Here is a 6,331-nt window from a genome sequence, read left to right on the forward strand (position 1 = left end):
AAACTCAAGTGGGAAAAAAGATACCCCCTAAACCCTAAACCCTATACCCTAATACAACACTGCAATTGAAGGTCTTTGTAACACCCTAATAGTGCCTCCATATTGCAAGAGAAGAAGCTAGTAGTAAGCCTAACACAACACTCCAATTGAAAATATTTGTAGCACTTTAGTAGTGTTTTCATATCGCAAGAGAAGATGGTAGTTCCAACTCTAATACAACACTCTAATTGAAGATCTCTGTAAAACTCTAGTATTGTCTCCAAATGACGAGAAAAGAGGGTGGTTGCAACCCACAACACTCTAATTAAAGTTATTTGTAGCACTCTAGTAGTGTCTCCACATGACAAGAGAATAGGATAGCCGGAACCTAATACAACCTTCAAATTGAAGGTTTTTGCAACACCCTAGTAGTATCTTCAGATGGCAACAAAGGAGGATAGTTGCCTAATACAACACTCCAATTGAAGGTCTATGTAGCAACCTAATAGTGCCTCTAAATGGAAAGAGAAGAGGGTGGTTGTAAGCCTAATACATCACTCCAATTGAAGGTATTTGTAGCACTCTTGTAGTGTCTCCATATGGCAAGATAAGATGGTAGTTGCAACCCAAATACAACGCTTTAATTAAAGGTCTTTGTTGCCCTCTAGTAGTGTCTCCATATGGCAAGAGAAGAGGGTAGTTGCAACTCCAATCCAGCACTTTAATTGAAGGTCTTTGTTGAACACTAGTAGTGTTCAAAGAAAACAGGAGAAGAGGGTGGTTGCAACCCCAATATAACACTCTAATTGAAGTTCTTTGTAGCACTCTAGTAGTGTCTCCAAATAACAAGAGAAGCAGGTAGTTGCAACACTAATACTACACTCCAATTGAAGGTATTTGTAGCACTTTAGTAGTGTCTACACATGACAAGAGAAGAGGATTGTTGCAATTCAATACAACACTTCAATTGAAGGTGTTTGGAGCACTCTAGTAGTGACTCTATATGACAACATAAAAGGGTAGTAGTAACCCTAATAAAACACTCCAATTGAAGGTGTTTGGAGCACTCTAGTAGTGTCTCCATATAGCAAGATAATAGGGCATTTACAACCCTAATACAACACTCCAATTGAAAGTGTTTGGAGCACTCTAGTAGTGTCCCTATATGGCTAATAGGACTTTTACAACCCTAATACAACACTCCAATTGAAGTTATTTGGAGAACTCTAGTAGTGTCGCTATATGGCAAGATAATAGGACATTTACAACCCAAATATGACACTCCAATTGAAGATGTTTGGAGTAAGTAATGTCTCTATATGGCAAGAAAAGAGGGTAGTTGTAACCCTAATACAACACTCCAATTGAAAGTCTTTGCAACACCCAAATAGTGTCTCTAGATGGCAAGTGATGAGGGTGGTTGTAAGCATAATACAACACTCCAATTGAAGGTATTTGCAGCACTCTTGTAGTGTCTCCATATGACAAGAGAAGAGGGTAGTTCCAACCCCAATAAAACACTTAAACTGAAGGTCTTAGTTGAACACTAGTACTGTCTTCAGATAACAAGAGAAGAGGGTGGTTGCAACCCCAATACAACACTCCAATTAAAGTTGTTTGCAACACTCTAGTAGTGTCTCCATATGACAAGAGAAACGGGTAGTTGCAGCACCAACACTACACTCCAATTAAAGGCATTTGTAGCACTCTAGTAGTGTCTCTATTTGGCAAGACAATAGGGCAATTACAACCCCAATACAACACTTCAATTGAAGGTGTTTGGAGCACTCTAGTAGTGTCTCCATATGGCAACATAAGAGGATAGTAGTAACTCTAATAAAACACTCCAATTGAAGGTGTTTGGAGCACTCGAGTAGTTTCTCCAGATGGCAAGATAATATGGCAGTTCCAACCCTAATACAACACTTGAATTGAAGGTGTTTGGAGCACTCTAGTAATGTCTCAAGATGACAACATAAGAGTGTAGTTGTAGACCTAATAAAACACTCCAATTGAAGGTGTTTGTGGCACTCTAGTAGTGTCTCTATATGGCAAGATAATAGGGTATTTACAAACCCAATACAACACTTCAATTGAAGGTATTTGAAGCACTCTAGTAGTGTCTCCAGATGGAAAGATAATAGGGTATTTACAATCGAAATACAACACTCAAGTTGAAGGTGTTTCGAGCACTCTAGTAGTGTCTCTATATAACACGATAATATGGCACTTACAACCCTAATACAATACTCCAATTGAAGGTGTTTGGAGCACTTTAGTAGTGTCTCCAGAGGGCAAGATAAAAGGACATTTACAAACCAAATACAACACTCCAATTGATGGTGTTTGGAACACTCTAGTTGTGTCTATATATGGCAAGATAATAGGGCATTTACAACCCTAATACAACCCTCCAATTGAAGGTCTTTGGAGCACTCTCGCAGTGTCTCCAGATGGCAAGATAATAGGGCATTTACAACCCTAATAAAACAGTCGAATTGAAGGTGTTTGGAGTACTCTAGTAGTGTCTCCAGATGGCAAGATAATGGGGCATTTACAATCCAAAGACAAAAATTCAATTGAAGATGTTTGGAGCACTCTAGTAGTGTCTCTATATGGCAAGATAATAAGGCATTTACAACCCTAATACAACACTCCAATTGAAGGTCTTTGGAGCACTCTAGTTGTGTCTCCAGATGGCAAGAAAATAGGGCATTTACAACCCTAATACAACACTCCAATTGAAGGTGTCTGGGGAACTCGAGTAGTATCTCTATATGGCAAGATAAAAGGGCATTTACAACCCCAATACAACACTCCAATTGAAAGTGTTTGGAGCACTCAAGTAGTGTCTCTAGATTGTAAGATAAAAGGACATTTACAACCTAATACAACACTCTAATTGAAGGTGTTTGGAGCACTCCTGTAGTGTTGCTACATGGCAAGATAATAGGCCAGTTACAACCCTAATACAACACTCGAATTGAAGGTATTTGGAGCACTTTAGCAATATCTCTAGATGGCAAGATATGAGGGCATTAACAACCCTAATACAACACTCCAATTGAAGCTGTTTGGAGCACCGTAGTAGTGTCTCTATATGGAAAGATAATATTGCATTTACAACCCTACTACAACACTCCAATTGAAGGTGTTTGGAGCACTCTAGTGTCTTTATATGACAAGATAATAGGGCATTCAAAACTCTACTAGAACACTCCAATTGAAAGTGTTTGGAGCACTCAAGTATTGTCTCCAGATTGCAAGATAATAGGACATTTACAACCTAATACAACAATCCAATTAAAGGTGTTTGGAACACTCTTGTAGTGTCGCTATATGGCAAGATAATAGGGCATTCACAACCCGTATACAACACTCCAATTGAAGGTGTTTAGAGCACACTAGTAATATCTCTATATGGTAAGAGAAGAGGGTAGTTGCAACCCTAATACAACACTCCAATTAAAAGACTTTGCAGCACTCTAATAGTGTCCCTAGATGGCAACATAAGAATGCAGTTGTAACCCTAATAAAATTCTCCAATAGAAGGAGTTTGGAGCACTGAAGTAGTGAATTGAGATGGCTAGACAGTAGGACATTTACAACCCTAATACAACGCTCCAATTGATGTTGTTTGGGATACTCTTGTAGTGTATCTATATGGCATGATAATAGGTCATTTACAACCCTAATACAACACTCTAATTGAAGGTGTTTGGGGGCACTCTAGTAGTTTCTCCCGATGACAAGATAATAGGGCATTTACTATCCAAATACAACACTCCAATTAAAGGTGTTTGGAGCACTCTAGTAGTGTGTCTATATGGCACAATAATGGGGTATTTACAACCCAAATACAACACTCCCATTGATGGTGTTCGGAGCACTCCAGTAGTGTCTCCAGATGGCAAGATATTAGGTCATTTACAACCCTAATACAACACTCCAATAGATGGTGTTTGGAGCACTCTAGTAGTTTCTCCAGATGGCAACATAATATGGCATTTACAACCATAATACATCACTATAATTGAAGGTGTTTGGGGAACTCTAGTAGCGTCTCTATATAGTAAGATAATAGGGCATTTACAACCACAATACAACACTCCAATAAAAGGTGTTTGGAGCACTCTAGTAATGTCTCCAGATGACAAGATAATAGGGCATTTACAATCCAAATACAACACTCCAATTGAAGGTGTTTTGAGCACCATACTCTATATAGCAAGATAATAGGGCATTTATAATCCTATTAAAACACTCTAATTGAAAGTGTTTGGAGCACTCTAGTTGTGTCTCCAGATTGCAAGAAAATAGGGCATTCACAACCCTAATACAACACTCCAATTAAAGGTGTATGAGGAACTCTAGTAGTGTCTCTATATGGCAAGATAAAAGGGCATTTACAACCCCAAATACAACACTCCAATTGAAGGTGTTTGGAGCACTCTAGTAGTGTTTCTATATGGCAAGAAAATAGGGCATTTATAATCTTATTAAAACACTCCATTTGAAAGTGTTTGGAGCACTGTAGTAGTGTCTCCAGACAGCAAGATAATAGGGCATTTACATCAATAATACAACACTCCAATTGAAGTTGTTTGGAGCACCCTAGTAGTATCTCTATATGGAACGATAATAGGGCATTTACAATCTTAATACAACACATGAATTGATGGTGTTTGGAGCACTCTAGTAATGTCTCTATACGGCAAGATAATAGGGCATTTACAATGCTAATAAAACACTCCAATTTAAGATGTTCGGAGCACTCTAGTAGTGTCTCTAGAATGCAAAATAATAGGGCATTTACAACCCCAATACAACACTCCAATTGATGGTGTTTGGGGCAATCTCATAATGTCTCTATATGGCAAGATAATAGGACATTTACAACCCTGATACAACACTCCAATTGAAGTTGTTTGGAGCACTCGAATAGTGTCTCTTTATGGCACTATAATAAGGCATTTACAACCCTAATACAACACTCCAATTGAAGGTGTTTGGAGTGCCCTAGTAGTGTCTCTGTTTGGCAAGATAATAGGGCATTTACTACCCTAGTACAACACTCCAATTCAGGGTTTTGGAGCACTCTAGTAATGTCTCTATACGGCAAGATAATAGGGCATTTACAATCCTAATACAACACATGAATTGATGGTGTTTGGAGCACTCTAGTAATGTCTCTATACGGCAAGATAATAGGGCATTTACAATGCTAATAAAACACTCCAATTTAAGATGTTTGGAGCACTCTAGTAGTGTCTCCAGATTGCAAAATAATAGGGCATTTACAACCCCAATACAACACTCCAATTGATGGTGTTTGGGGCAATCTCATAGTGTCTCTATATGGCAAGATAATAGGACAATTACAACCCCGATACAACACTCCAATTGAAGTTGTATGGAGCACTCGAATAGTGTCCCTTTATGGCACTATAATAAGGCATTTACAACCCTAATACAACACTCCAATTGAAAGTGTTTGGAGCACTCTAGTTGTGTCTCCCGATGACAAGATAATAGGGAATTTACAACTCCAATACAACACTCCAATTGAAGGTGTTTGGAGAATTCTAGTTGTGTCTCCCGATGGCAAGATAATAGGGAATTTACAACCCTAACAAAACACTCCAATTGAAGGTGTTTGGAGTACCCTAGTAGTGTCTCTGTTTGGCAAGATAATAGGGCATTTACTACCCAAGTACAACACTCCAATTCAGGGTTTTGGAGCACTCTAGTACTGTCTCCAAATTGCAAATTAATCGGGCATTTACAACCCTAATACAACACTCCAATTCATGGTGTTTAGGGCACTCTAATAGTGTCTTTATATGGCAGGATTATAGGGCATTTACAATTCAAATACAACATTCCAATTGAAGGTGTTTGGAGCACTCTAGTAGTGTCTCTATATGGCAAGAAAATAGGGCATTTATAATTCTATTAAAACACAACAATTGAAAGTGTTTGGAGCACTCTAGTAGTTCCTCCAGATAGCTAGATAATATGGCATTTATATCCATAATACAACACTCCAGTTGAAGGTGTTTGGAGCACCCAAGTAGTATCTATATATGGCAATATAATAGGGCATTTTTCAACATAATACAGCACTCCAATTGATCGTGTTTGGAGCACACTTCTAGTGTCTCTAGATGGCAAGATAATATGACATTTACCATCAAAATACAAAATTCCAATTGAAGGTGTTTGGAGAACTCTAGTAGTTTCTCTATATAGCAAGATAATAGGGCATTTATAATCCTATTACAACACTACAATTGAAGGTGCTTGGAGCACTGTAGTAGTGTGTCTAGATGGCAAGATAATAGAGTATTTA

The sequence above is a fragment of the Carex rostrata genome, chromosome 15 (genome assembly GCF_964058835.1).
Source record: "Carex rostrata chromosome 15, lpCarRost1.2, whole genome shotgun sequence".
NCBI lineage: Eukaryota > Viridiplantae > Streptophyta > Magnoliopsida > Poales > Cyperaceae > Carex > Carex rostrata.